The sequence below is a fragment of the Serinus canaria genome, chromosome 7, assembly GCF_022539315.1.
Source record: "Serinus canaria isolate serCan28SL12 chromosome 7, serCan2020, whole genome shotgun sequence".
NCBI classification, from domain to species: domain Eukaryota; kingdom Metazoa; phylum Chordata; class Aves; order Passeriformes; family Fringillidae; genus Serinus; species Serinus canaria.
This window is the reverse complement of record NC_066321.1, coordinates 53,893-68,655: the sequence shown is the minus strand read 5'-3', so window position 1 is coordinate 68,655 and position 14,763 is coordinate 53,893. Positions and strand designations below refer to the sequence as shown.

General features: G+C 39.6%; 1 protein-coding gene across 1 annotated transcript in view; it reads right to left on the bottom strand.

The window, feature by feature from the left end:
* BAZ2B (bromodomain adjacent to zinc finger domain 2B) overlaps window positions 1–13,540 on the bottom strand; it is a 113,106-nt gene extending 99,566 nt beyond the window's left edge. The window contains exon 1 of the mRNA XM_050976940.1: window positions 13,446–13,540. The gene's annotated coding sequence lies outside the window, so the exon portion shown is untranslated. The remainder of the gene's footprint in view (window positions 1–13,445) is intronic.
* Between the last annotated feature and the right edge of the window lie 1,223 nt (window positions 13,541–14,763).

Below are 14,763 nucleotides of genomic sequence, written 5' to 3'. Positions count from 1 at the left end.
GACTACAAGATATCACTGGAAGTTGAAAGTGTAATGCAAGCTAGCAATCTCACCTAGTTTAAAATAAAATTGATAATTAGGTGCGAGCAATGGGCTCTACTATCAGGATTCTCCACTCCCCCTATTCCTTCGGTCTTGCTGAAGCAATCGTATGAATCTTGGCAGCATACAGAAGGGGGAAAGAAAACCCAAATAACCCTGTGAATTGTACTCAGAAAATAGAGTGTAAAAATAAGGAAGTACTGGTAGTCATAATTTTTTACTTCAAGCCATTCACATGTATTACATTCATTACACTAGCATCATTCTAGTAGAAAAGCAATGTAGTAGACATTCTACTAGGTTTCTGCAAGTTGGGAAGCTAACAGCAGGCTGAAGATGCTATAATAGGTACCTAATTGAAAATCTAGAACTTGTGTTTTAAACTATTTTTCTTCTGCTTCCCTACTCTTTCTGGGCAAAAATAAGCTTGCAAGTATTTTCTTCTGCTCTGTGAGATTTCAAGTTCAGGATAAGAACACAGTTTTTTAGGAATCTGCAAAAGGAAGTTGATTGGCTGCTGATTAAAGACAAAATATTGAAAAAAAAAAAAAAAAAAAGAAAAAAAAAAGCCTTAAAACTGTGTGGAAAGGACCACTACAGTGTATGACATGATAAGAGGCCACAAGCTAGCAAGTCTGAATTAATTGTTTCTTAGAAGAATATCCCTGACTTTTCAGCTCCTAAAGGCTGGAGCTTGAGCTGAAAAATGAAACTTCCACCCCTGCTTAGCACTAATTAAACTCTGCTACTAATGGAATTCAAAGTACATCTAAGAAAAACATCAAGAGAAATGCTACACATTTTTAAAATATTGCCCTAAGTATCAACCAGTGCCTGAGTATCTCAGTAAAGAAACATTGAATCACATTAGTAAGAATCCACCATGGAATAGTTTTTTGTTTTTAACAAACTACATTTATTTAGAAGGAAGGATGGTCAAGATATAAGCTTGTTCTAAAACTCACTTTCTGTTTGATATCTACAGATCACTGATCATTTGACCTCTGCCTTTTTCTTTATGGCTCTTTAAAAAAAAAAAAAAAAAAAAAAAAAAAAAAAAAAAACCAGAACAGAAAAGAAGCAACAGGCAAGTTGAAAATTAATCATCCTGAGGCCATACACTTTTAAAAATGCAACTTCTGATTATTTCATTGATTTTTATATATATAATAATCTATTTACAAGGAAAGAATATTAAAAAAAGGAACTTAAATGTCTTGTTTAGGAAACTAAGCTTCTCTTCAAGTCCTGTAGAAATTGTAGTCTTAAACTTCTGATTTTCCAAATTAAATTTATACTGATCTAACAGCACCTGACTTCTGTTCCACAAGTGAAAACATACTGAAATCAGTTTTTCAGCAATTCTATGATAACTTATTTTCTAGCATCCACAGAAATTAATTACTGCCACATGCATGAACCAGTACAATTTATACTACAAGAGTAGCTATCTATGCAGGCTTTTTAATATCTGACAAACAAGTCTGACTCTTGTTAGCCTAGTTTACAATTTACAGGATGGCAGCAGATCTTCTTCATCACTGAAATTCAGTCCACAATATGTGTCAGGGTGTGTGTGGGGGGGCAAGTGGTGGAGGAGGGCAGACACTTCACCTGCCTTAAAAAATAACTATGACTATATCTTTTAAAACCTTGTATTTTTCATTTACATTTGACTATATAAGTAGCAGTCGTTAAAAAAGGAAGCAATAAAAGCAGGTCCTGCTTTTATTAATGAAACAGCAATCAGCTGTCTGTAAGCCATCCATATGACACACGCACAAATTCCATTTCACAGGGCACCGGTACGTTCACAGACTGCGGTTCTGAAAAACCCTCAACGAAAATGAAAGCTCTGGAAAACTGTGTATTATTATGTGCATGCATTTCATAAATGCAAATGCCTGTTCTCTCAAGTAATACTGCACTGGAGAGATAACAAGTCAGTACAACTTGTGCTAGACTATCTGTGCGCCAAGAAATAATGCGCACATGGGAATGATTCTAAGGTACCACAGAAATTACTGGAGTACTTATTGCTCATAGTTACGGATGTAAACATCATTCTAGTCATGTTACTTAAAAGTGACCAACATTTTCTAATTGAAAACATATTGAATTTATTCTGAGAAAAAAATTTTGATCCAAAGAAAGTAAAATTCAGTATCCACTATCTGCATTCTACTGTGCACAAAACCCATGTACAAGGCACCATGCAAAAGCTTTTTAGTACAGGTCTCCTCATGTGCTAGTTTTGAGGTGGCTGAAAAAATTCTCCTGTGAGCAGTGTTCCTATGATGGTCCTCTGCACTTTTCTACTGCCACAAACCAGACCGCATAAGGAAATACAAGTCCACTCCAACAACCCACTTGGCAAGGAGAGTGCTGACAGCACATATACTTGTTGGACAGTGGACACACACTGAGGAATCAGAGAACTGCCTGGGGCATCGGTGAAGTAACATTAATACTGGCCCTACCACTTCCTCAGCTGGCAGGTGAGGAAGTCCATCTTCTTCAACATAGTGATTGATTTTCAGAAAATTGCAGAACTTTACTGTTGAATATCTAGCCTACTTCAAATATGTCTGAAAAGAAATGACAAATAAAAGTTACAGCATGGAATGGACAGGAACATGGACAAACAGGTGAGCATGAAGCACAGACATAAAACTTTACATGTTGACAATAGGTACTTGAAGGGAAAGAAACACATGGAGCAAGAAAAGTAACTTGGCTTTACAAAAAGATCCCACTTACATGCATTTCAAATGTCTCCCAGAACATGTAACACAAATCATTCCTTAAGACAACTGCTTATCTATTTATTTTAAACACCTTGTAAGGCATTAAAAAAAACACAATTATAAAAATTAAGCATTTAGAGGCCAAGAAATCGATTTAAAGTGATTGCCCACACTTGTTTTAACATAAAGTCCTTACACTATTCACGGATCTCTCAGAACACGTAATTCATTTCCATGACCGCAAAAAGACTGCAGGCTACATTTGAACACTGCTCTGTATAAACTACGTACATCAATACAATAAACTCTCCAATATGCTGTATATCTATAACATCTTAACTGCTAACACTGAAAATTTACTGGCATCTGCAGGAGTCAAAAGATTATAGATTTACCTTGATCATAACCAGAAACAGGTTGACATAGAAAAACATCTCCCAAAAAACAGGCAAGCATTTCAAGCTGCTCTGTATCTTTCTCACATTTAAATAAAAGGAAAATGTCATAGCATAATCTTTTCCTTTCAGTTCCTAATACCTGGCAAAAACCAGCATTTTACAACTGACTGCACTTAACATTAGTTTAACCTAAAGTAAGTGAGAGTGAGTTCCTTCCTTCCCCGCATGCCCTTTGACTGTTTCTTTGTATAATGAACACACTATTTTTTGCAAATCATAAAAAAATAGTTCAAAACAACCCTTCTGGATAAGGCTTTACCATGGAACCAGTACTTCCCATTCTTGTTCAAAAATACATTTGGTACCATGAAAACAACAACTTGCTATACCCTCTAAGCCTTAAAGGGGGAAAATCAGGCCTGAGAAGCACTTCTAGAAAAGAAGAAAAGAGAACTGCAGAAAAATATACTGCTAATAGCACAGTTAAAGGCTGAACAATAAAGGACCCTTACTAAGTTTTTTGTCATTTTAGTAATATATTCTTACCATGTGTGTTCTTTTCTCTTTTCTGAAATTTACTGCTCCAAACACTCTTACATGCATCAAGTGGCAAGTACACAACTATAAAAATCCTTTAGATATTTTTTATTTGGCAAGTTGTTGACAAGTTAACACAAACAAAAAAAGACATGAAAAACACCTAACAGAAGCACTTCAGTATGTCATCAAAATGGGGCATACCCATTTTGTGTTCAAATATACACCCATTCTAAAACCCTAACCTCTAAATCCTCCGTTACATTTAAGGTATGACTAAATCCAACTGCACTCTCATCAAGCTGCCAGAAAGATGATAATTGTTGGGATGTATTTCTGTGATTTTTTTTTCAATAATCCACAGTATTTCACTCCTTTTAGTCAAGACTTGGGATCTTAACTTTCTTCCCATTTCTCACACTTTCTTTGGGACAGCAGCTTTTTAACATGGTCTCTGTTGACAATGCAGTGAAAAAAAAATCAGCTGGTTAAGTGTCAGTGATTACTAAGAGGAGGGTGGGTGTGTAAACACCTAATATCAGAATATTCTGCATTGGACACCCACAAAGATCATTGAATTCAATCCCGACCCTGCCCAGGATACCCCAACAATCCCACCCTGTCCTTGAGAGCACTGTCCAAACTCTCCTGGAGCTCTGGCAGCCTTAGGGCTGTGACCATTCCCTGGGGAGTCTGTCCAGTGCCCAACAACCCTCTGAGGACAGAATCTTCTCCTGATATCCAACCTGAACCCATTCCTGACACAGCTACAACTGTTCCCTCAGGTCCTGTCCCTGATCACAGCAAGCAGAAGTCAGAGCTGCCCCTTCACTTCCCCTCATGAGGAAGCTGTAGACCCCAATGAGGTCCGACCTCAGTCTCCTTTTCTCCAGACAAAACAAACCAAGAGACCTCAGCCATTTTTCACATGGCTTTCCTTCCAAACCCTTAACAATTTACTTCTTTAGACTCCTGTGTAAGGTAATTTCAATGAAAGAGCCAAAATGGGAGCATCTATTGTTTCTAGTATTAGACTCGGTAACTAAAACCATCCAAAAACCCAAACAGCAATTTTCCTTGCTGCTCTGAAAACTCCTACAATCGTGCTATGAAGAAACTGTTTCTGGCATTACAACTGCTGTAGAGGTTGGATCCACCTGGGAACCTACTGAGCACCCCTCCACCCCACTTCTCTCCTAAACCACACAGTTGCAGTCTCAGTTACCTCTGATCTAGCTTTCTTCAACGTTGAAAAGAAGCAGTGAGGTGCTAAGGGTAACTCCAAGAAAGAAAAATTATCAGAGATGCGACGGAAAACTACTGGTTTGCATTTCTCAGTTTATCCTTTTTTCAATTGCTGCAACTACTCAGACAAGACCAGAGCTGTAAGGAGTGATAACATCTTTCATTAAATCAACTGATACAGCTTGAAAAACTAGACTCTTTCAGGCATGTTTGTTTGATATTTTTGTCTTGCTGACTAACACAGTAAGAAACCTTCCTTAATGACTTCCCATTTTCTTGGATCCATACATATGAAGTAAGAATTTATTTACAACTTTCCTCAGCAATACTTTCTTTACATGCCAGCTTATAAATTAGTAACAAATTAACAACTTACAACATATTGGATCAAAAGATGTATGGAGAGCAGGAGTTCTGGGCTCCCTTTTATTCCTAGAAGAACTAAGGATGTTAAAAATACTGACTTTTATTGTCAAAATTATATTACTCCTTATAAAAGTTCCAGTCACTAGGTCAAACAAAAATACAGAAAAAACATCAAACTATTCTGCATAAGCTTGATTTCTCACTGAAAAGCAAAACTTAATGCGGGGAGATGAACTTTACATCACAGCTTATATATATATTAATAACTAATATTTCTAAGTATGTACTTTTCACATCATAATAATAGATAAGCATACCTTTATAAGAGTACAGTCATTTCTTATACATCCATTATTTCCTCCACGGGATACGCAACAGGACTGCTTCTATTTTACTGTACCTTCATTTTGTGTAATACAATCACATGTTATACTTCTTGGCTTTCCCCCAAAACCATTGGGTATACAAATGCATGAAAAAAAAAATAAAAATCAGCAACTACAGTGTTAGCAAGGTAACACTAGGTAAATCTAACAAGGATTTCTTATTCAGAACAACAAATGTTACAAAACGACTACAAAGCTTGGCTGATGTCACTTTTTTAGTCTTTACATAACAAGATTTCATGTTTAAGATGTATGTCACTGTTCACCCTTACACCTTGTTTCTTCAAAGCACAGAGTTTAACATTTTATTCAGCATTTAGTTAAAAATAAATATTTAATACAGAGGTTGTTCTACAATGCAAGCACAGCTAAAATGAAGCGCCTCTGTGACTGCAGCGACCAGATTTCAAATGCAGGTAGATCAATAAAAAAGAATGCCCCAGCACAGTCACCATGTGTGAGTAGAATGGTTTATAATAGCTTGCAAACGACTATGCACTTGCTGTAACCAGCTGTTCTTAAACTACAAATATGCAACCAATTCATGTTAAAGCCAAATCCCAGCACCATTTTTACAGGGAAATCCTAGTAGATTTTTGCTTGTACCACACGTAGGTTCTGTTAAGGCTACATACAAACAGCAGTAACTTTGGAACAAATAGGACCAAACTATTTGCATTTCATTACTAAGTCCTTTAGCACAGCAAGGGTTGTCAATCTTTAGAACACCCTTACAACAGCACAGGCAATACAACAATGATCTCCAAGCAAAAAAACACCTCCACAGCCGACACACAAGCCCCTTTGCCAAGTTTTTGCTTCAGCCAATCAGCCTGTCTACCCTGACCTGTTTGAAGGCTTGCATCAAGCTTCAAACACTTAAAAACATCCATCATAAAAACAAAGACAGGACACTGAATTATACAGTATTAACCTCCAGGGTTTGCATACAAAGATGTAAGATTTATTTATGTCTTAGCACGTTAAGAGCTTTAGCACACTGTTCTTTACACCAAACTAGCTGCCAATTTGATGAACCTCTCTGCCCTCAGCAGTACAGTGTCTTTGATTAATGAGCGCATGCTTGTGGAAAAGTGCAAGAACAAAAATGGGGCAAAATCCACACAATTATGTCCCTGTGCACCAATGGACCACTGCAATCATTTTTGTCCAATTGGCTTCCTGTTGTAGAAAGACTGAGGGCTGAGGAGAGGGTTGTGGAATTATTTTGCTGATTATACTTGGATACTACATACCACTATTCTAAAATAGATAACTGGTAAAATGCACTGCATTGTGTATGAAAGAATCTTTCAGCATTAGAAAAACATTAACTCATTAACACACATCATCTTTGTACTCAGTGAAGAAAAAACTACTCTCAGGAAGATTTCAAGGTTTTAGCTTCTAATCCAAAAGACTCAGGGCTGAGATTCAAGTTCAAGAATAGCCAGGCAGATTATTTTGTGCCTTTAAATTACTGTATTAAGTATTCTAAAGAAAATCTACCTTATACTTCCTGTAATTTACAGGAATAAGAATATACTGGTAGGGTTCATCATTACTCAAAAAATGAAAATTTTTTATTATCCTTTCCAACAATTCCAGAGCAGAACTAAGTTCTGTGAGGCTCCAAAAAGACAACAGCATTATCAGACAGTCACTGTATAATTTTTAAGCCTACCATCTTTCCAAAGGCTTTACACGGTACATTACCAGTGACAACACTTAAATTCAGCAGTGCCATTATTTGCTAATGTGAAGAGTCCATCAGGCAGAACAATTTTTCAAGTAGTTTTTTCTTAACGTTTTTAGCAGTTTGAATTTTAAGGTTTTGGGTGAGTCCTCCCTCAGCAGCTAGAAAAATCTCTGCGATCTCTTTTTGCAAACTACCAAGGCTTAACCCATTCAGCTCTTTACAATGCCTGACCTACATCAAGTGAAAGGAGTCTTATTTCCTTTACACACAGAAAACAAGACATCAGGAGGCCCTGAAGGGCTTGGGTAGCAAGGTAAAAGGAGAGAATTCACATTAAAGACAACAGGCATCAGACAGACTCTGACAAGCCCAGCGTTTCACAGACTATGTTTGAAAGATCATCTGTCACTAAGTAAAGCTTTAAAATGCATACTTGTTTTAATATTGGTCTTTTTTCCAATGATCTGAAAGACAGGCTATAAAAAGAGAAGGAACTGGTATTAGGAATTGTGTCAAATACATAAATCAATTCTCTTAAACTAAGCTGGGAAAACCCTTGTATCCTTTCTTCCTTATTGCTACATTAAAAAAAGTGAAACAACCATTAAGACCTCCTCACACTCCAAGAGTTTCTTTCTGGCATCTCAAGACCTGGGGTCTCATGAAATGCTAACACCACAAAATAAAACACAATTTCTGCTTCCCAAAAAGAAACAATAATCTATTTTATACCATAAAAATTACTACTTTTATTATTTAATTCCATTTAAATTTGAGCAGAATTGTTGTATTGGACTTTAACAAAGTATACTTGTTTTTTTCTTTTTAAGGAATGGCTCGAGTCATGGGCACTATATAATGGCAAATTTAGGACAGTAAATAGCTTAGATATTGTTAAGTTCTTGGATAAGAACTTAACACAGCTAATAGCTGAAACTCTTTGCTAACTGGATTATATGCTCTACATACCTCTTTTCCACTTAAAATTGTATGATTAAGAAACAAAATAATGGCAGAATGCTGCATCTTGCCTGGCCCTTCTGCAGAGGCTGAATTAATACACGGTCCCAGTTTTGTTTAGTGACTATCTGCTGCATTCTGCTTACCTACCTATAACAATTACTCTGTGGGCTAACAAACCACGCATTTCCGTTTTCAAGGAAACAGCTACCCAGCACACTACAGATTAAAGTCAGTGAAGACAGCTCTTTCTTCATCCTCTACCACCAACTACTTGTGATGTTGGTAAAAGACTAAACCTTTCAAGAGGGTTTATCTCTGTAACACTGAAACTAATACTGTCTTGCTCTCATAAAGCCCTAAGAAAGGCAAACTAAGAAACTAATGAGAACCTACTGTTTTCCTCACACAAATCTTCTGGTGATTCCATGCTGGTTTGTTTGTTGCTATTTACAGTAAAATTGGTTTTAAAGTAAAAATGAAGTAGCATAACAAAAAAAATCTTTAAAAGCATAGATGTCCATTTAAAAAAGGATATTTCATTTCCTTCTTTGATGCAGCAGGAAAGATCATCTGTACCTAGATTCCCAACAGTGCATAATGTTCTTCAACACAAACTTCCCATTTCTATAACATATGTTGACCAACATATACTTACTACATTTTGTCTACATTCAGAATGTTGTAAACTATCAAACAATCACAAAAATCACTTCTAACCTTGACAATTCCTTCAGTGTTCCTTGTGGTGGCAATTAACAATCACAATCTAGATTATAATGTAGCATGACATAATTCACTGAATGTACTGTAGTAAAACCACAGTATTAACTCAGAAGTTGATCCGCACTTGGGAGAAAACTGGTAGACTGGAATCTTCCTGGGGCCAAATTATCTATGTGATGAAAACACTAAGCATCATTCTTAGTACTCTATTGGAGTAGTCTATTTATTAAATAAAAATAAAAAAATCAAACAAACAAAAAAACCCCATTCCACCATTATTTACACTTCTAAGTTTTATTTAAAGATACCTATACATTAGCATCTCAGAGACAGATCACAGTAAAGGGATTTGAACACAGAATGTTCACACAGTGAGACCCTTCATGTGCCAGAGGGAAAGGAGGGAGGAAGGGTGTAAGAAACTGCATTGTTGGTTATATCTCCCAACAGTCAAGATCTTCTATTCCCAAATATGCCATTATAAGAAAATTATAGAACTAAGAGCAGTGAGGTATTCCTTCCCCTGACTCTGGGATATGAGACCGGCTGCACAAGTTTCATTTTATTTGCAGCTCTGATATTCTACGTCTTGCACAGGAACAGAAAAGTAGCAACAAAGACCTTAACAATTGCAGTTCAAGCTGGGAGGGACTGTTCTACTTGAATTCAATGACACCACTAATGGGTTCTTAGCAGTTTCATGAAATCAACCAGCTGTCAAATCGATGCATCAGAAGGAACAGTTATGCACTCCCAGAAGAAAAAAGAAACGCATCAGGATGTTTTGCAAAACATCTGCTCCGTTACAATGCAGTTCTACAATAAACGCGCAAACAAAGAAAACATTAAAAAGGGCAACCAACAGGACCTATAAGGAAAGGCTTTCATTACCTTCCTATTTGCATTTTAAGTGTCTCCCAAAAAAGACCAAAAAAGTCTCGTAAAACTTTCTTCTTAACATAAGGTCAACATAAAGATGAAACAAATATACTACAGCGGTCAACCAATGCTCTTTCCCTCCATGACATTAGGATATTGTTAATTTACCTTTTGAAAATGCAAAACACTTTATTACATATTCAAGAAAATCAAGAATTTTTTACCAAAAGGTATGAAGTATGTATTTAGTTTTTTTCCTCTCACACTACTAAAAGAATTTTACAATGGCATTGACAACCTACAAAAATCTTAAAAACAGTTACCTTTTTGTGGGAACACAGACCTGTAAGGAACCCAGCGCTGTGGAATTTAGTTCGAGAAAATAATTTGTATGAGAAATACCAGTATGTCATGTTTTAGTCATGTCATCTCCAATTCAGTGCTCCCAGTGAAACCATGTGCTGCTCATTCGCTCCCTCCCCTTCTTCAGTATGGAGGCACAAAAGGTAAAAGTCTCAGATTGAGATAAGAACAATTTACCGGAAACAGCAATGAGATAAGAAAACGAATAGTAATAGCAACAATACCAATGACAGAGACTACAAAAAAGCGTCCAAAGATTCACACGGAAACAACAACACCCTAGTTTCACTTGGAAGAAAGCCCTTCTCTCCCCAAGAGGAACAGAGTGCCTTGCGTGCCCTTCCCATCCCCAATGAACAGAGGAAAGGTGGTCAGAACTACTGGGTCCTAGCCAGCCCCTCCTGGATGCTGCAAAAATGAACTCTGTCCTGGCTGGAACTAGAACACGGTACCACAATTCCAATTTATTTTCAATACAGAATAGTCACAAAACCTTATACTGTGCCATCCAGAACAGACTTTGGATCAGGAATGAAAAGGACACAATACCTAATCCTCTAAAGAATATTTTTTTTTTTTACTTTCCAGAGAGTTCTGTTTATGAATAACTTCATCACAACCTGATATGAATACTCCCCTCGCTTACAGGAATTGGTACAACCTATGATTAAACCAGCATCACCTGCCTGAAGTGAAATATAGAATTTCTTGAATACTGAAGATTCCCTAACGATTCCTATTCCCTTCTCTACATATACTTTACAAAAATTTCCTTGGCTACCATTTTGTTAACATTATGCAGTTTACTGATTTTGCAGCATTTTGACAAAAATTGTATGTGGTTTATTATGAGATGTCAAAGCTATATCGCCATTTTCGGAAACTACTTATCCTCTGTTGCTCACCATTAATAACCAATCCAATCTTGTAGACCTTCACTACATTTCTAATCTAGAACCACCTGCTGTACATGCTTTCAGCTGTTTAAACATTTTCATTTACTCCGTATTCACACATACAGGAAATAGCAAATCCCACCACACTTTCTGATGCATTTAGGAAAGAAAAATCAAGTAAGCATCTGACATTTGTTCTAACATAACCTTAGGGCTACTTTAAGTACAACATTCAATACTGACTTAGACAGAAAGTCTTGACGTACAAACAGCTATTCCTATTACTTTGTTTGTTAACTGTTGTCAATATTTTCCCTAATCCTGAAGACTAAGAAAATGTGAATTAAATACAAGCAGTTTCATGTTCTCCATAGTGTGACTTTAAATATGGAGCAAGTCTAAAAAGCATAGAAAAAAGAATGGAAAAACAAAACTTTACCTACAACTATTACTCCTTACCAATTACATGTTTCACTAGGTCATGTGACCAGAAAAACGTTCATGAGATTAAAAAAAGGGGCAATTGAGAACCAAATTAACATGCCGAACAATACCTTTTATTGTTCTCCCTTTCACAACAGCTGATGCAAAACTTTTAGTCAGAGGAAAAGATATTTGTTGTTGGGTTTCGGGTAAGGAGTTTTTGTAGGGTCGGTTCTTTCAATGAGTTCAGTATAGTTACTACATTTAGCCACACACATTATACAGTACCTGGAACATAACCCAAACTACATGTAATATTTATAGGTACTTTCCAGATGGAACCTTTTAATAATATACCTTAATAAGTTCGTTGCTTCCAAACATACCTCCAAGTCTGTAATTTAAAAATGGAGGTCTGTTTAGCCATGTTCCTCATGCCAAGAAGACTCTGTTTATTTCTCAGGGAAGATTCTGTACCAAGTGTTTCATGTAAACTTCACAACAGATTCATACTTTCCATAAACAAACCAATGCAGATCTTCAGATAATTTGTTATTTCACATAGTAACTTCAGAACGTTTTTTTAAATAACCCAACAGTTAAGCATTGCACATTAAATACTAAGGCCAGGGAAAAAAAAGGGGGGGGGGCACGATTCTTTTCCTTATATGAAACCAGACACCAGATAAAAGCGTATTCTCGGTGTCCCCAGTACGTGCGCGCACAACTAGGAACCTTTCTCTTTAAAGTGCAGTTTACAACACGTTAGATCAGGGATTCCAGGGGAAAGCACAGAGTCTTGGACAAAAATCCCCTTAAACTTTACATGACGTCACTATCTGTCCCTGTAACATTCCCTAAACTTTAAAGCTTAACCTGAAGTGCTTTCAGGTTTTCTACTCATTCCCTCCTAAAAGAGACGGTCAGACTTTGGAATAAAAATTTGCCCAAGATGGCGAAAGGCTTGTTGTTTAGAGGGCAGAAAAATGGAGGATATTGTAATATACACAAAGGGATAAATTTCAACAACTCGGCCCAGCGCTGCAGCTGCTTCTTTCTCTTCACAAGGACGGGACACGCACAAAGCCGCGGACAGAGGGGCCCGGAGCGAGCCCGGTGTGTGGAGCGGCGCCCGCTCCCAGCCCGCGCCGCGCCCCGCGGAAGGGAGGGAGGGAGCGCCCACTCACCGCGCGCGGGAGCGGGGGCTGCGCGGGGCCGAGGGTCGCCCGCGGAGGGGAATCGCCTGCTCCGGCCGCTGCCCCGCGACCGCTCCGCGCGGCCCCGCCTCGCGCCCGCCCTGACGGACCCGACCGAGGGGAGCGGGACAGCGCCCGCCGCCAAGAGGGGAACGGGGCGGGAGGGCCGCCGGGAGCGGTGCGTACCACACAGCGCCACACAAAAGAGCCGCCCGGTGGCCGCTAGCAGCCGCCGCGCCGCGCCGCCCCGGAGGCTGCGGGCGTCCGTCGGCAGAGACGTGACCGGCACCGCCCGGCCAAGGCATAGGCGTGCAGCCACGAGCAAAGTTTAAAATTGCTCGGAACACGGCCGTCCCGTCTGCAGACACCCCGGTCCCGGCCCTTTCCCGGGGCTCACCTCCACGAAGCCACTCTGCCTCCCGCCCGCAGCCCTGCCCGGGCAGGGCCCCGCAGCGGGACTCGCGCTCGGCCCACACAACAAAGGGGCGATACGCACCGGCGGGGACGCGGCCAGCGAGGCGAGCGCTACTCGGGTTGGGGAGCCGTGGCGCGGTAGAACACCATCCTACTCCAGCCACTCACCTAGGAGAAGCTCCGCCGCTCGGTGCGCGGGGCGCGCGGCTCTCACTCTCCCGCTCTCTCCCTGCGCTGTGCGGGCGGCGCGCGCCGGGCCGGCCCTTCCCGGCGCTCCCCGGAGCCGGGCGGGGGCGCGCGCGGGCGGCGGCGCGCACGGCGGCCGCCCCCAGCCGGCGGGACCCTGGAGGGGGTCGCGGACCCCGCGCCCCCGGTGACGTCACCGCCGGCGCTCCCGCAGGGCTGGCGGCGTGGCCGGGAGCGGGTGGCGGGATCGCGGATCTCGCTGGGGCACCCGCGGCCGCCCTCGGGCTGGGAAAAGTTCTGAACAGCCCACACAGCGTTCTTCACACAGCGGCCGAAAGTTCCAATCCGCCCTGGGTCATTTTTTAAGGATGACTTTATCGGTCGGGGGAGAGACAAAGTTGCCCACCTACAGATTAAGTTCAGGTTAAAAAAATTAATAAATCAACAAAAGAATCTGTGGTGTAAACAACTGACGTCTACGAAACAAAAACAGAGGTGATCCACTTCTAAAAGGAGACATTTTAACGAAGCAACGTTCAACTTTTGAGTTCTTGAAGTACTCGATTCATTCAAGTAAAGAAAGCAATAAGGGTGGCAGAATTAAATTAAAATCAAAGGGAAGTATTAACACTCACCAGCTATTGACACAAGAATTAAAATTAAAAGTACATATTTTAAATACAAATCTTCTCGTCTTGCCTGAGGTGCATAGAGGTTGTTTGTAGAAAATTAAAAGCTGCGCTTCCCTACACCAACCCTTCACACTACACACATGGTATCCTCCTTTTTTTTTTTTTTTTTTTTTTCCCTTCTTTGGCATAGTCTCAAACTCGAGTAGGGTTAAAGTACACAGCTAGAGCCCAAAGACTGCTCCCTACAAACCGTAACACCATCAAGTTAAACCACAGTGCAATGAAAAAAATCTAATTTCAGTATGAGTTGGTAAAAACATACTTGCAGAATTCGATAGTATCTACAGCTTGTTAACCTTATTAATTACTACATATAACTATTTTAAAAATCAACAATTTTTCTAAATAAAGTCAATCTACGCATAAAGAAATATGCACATGTAGAAAGATGCCATTGTCTTCTTTTTCCTCTTCAGCCACTGGCTGCGATTTTAATTGTGCTGGAGGATCTTCATTAGTATTAACACATGGGGAGATTTCACAAAGCTGCTTCATTAGGGAAAAGGAAAAAAAGCCTGGCAGACTAGCTCTTTTTGCATGCAACGAGAATGTCAGCCTTACCTCGGTCATTTGTAACATAATAAGTGCAAGCACAATGATTGCATTGC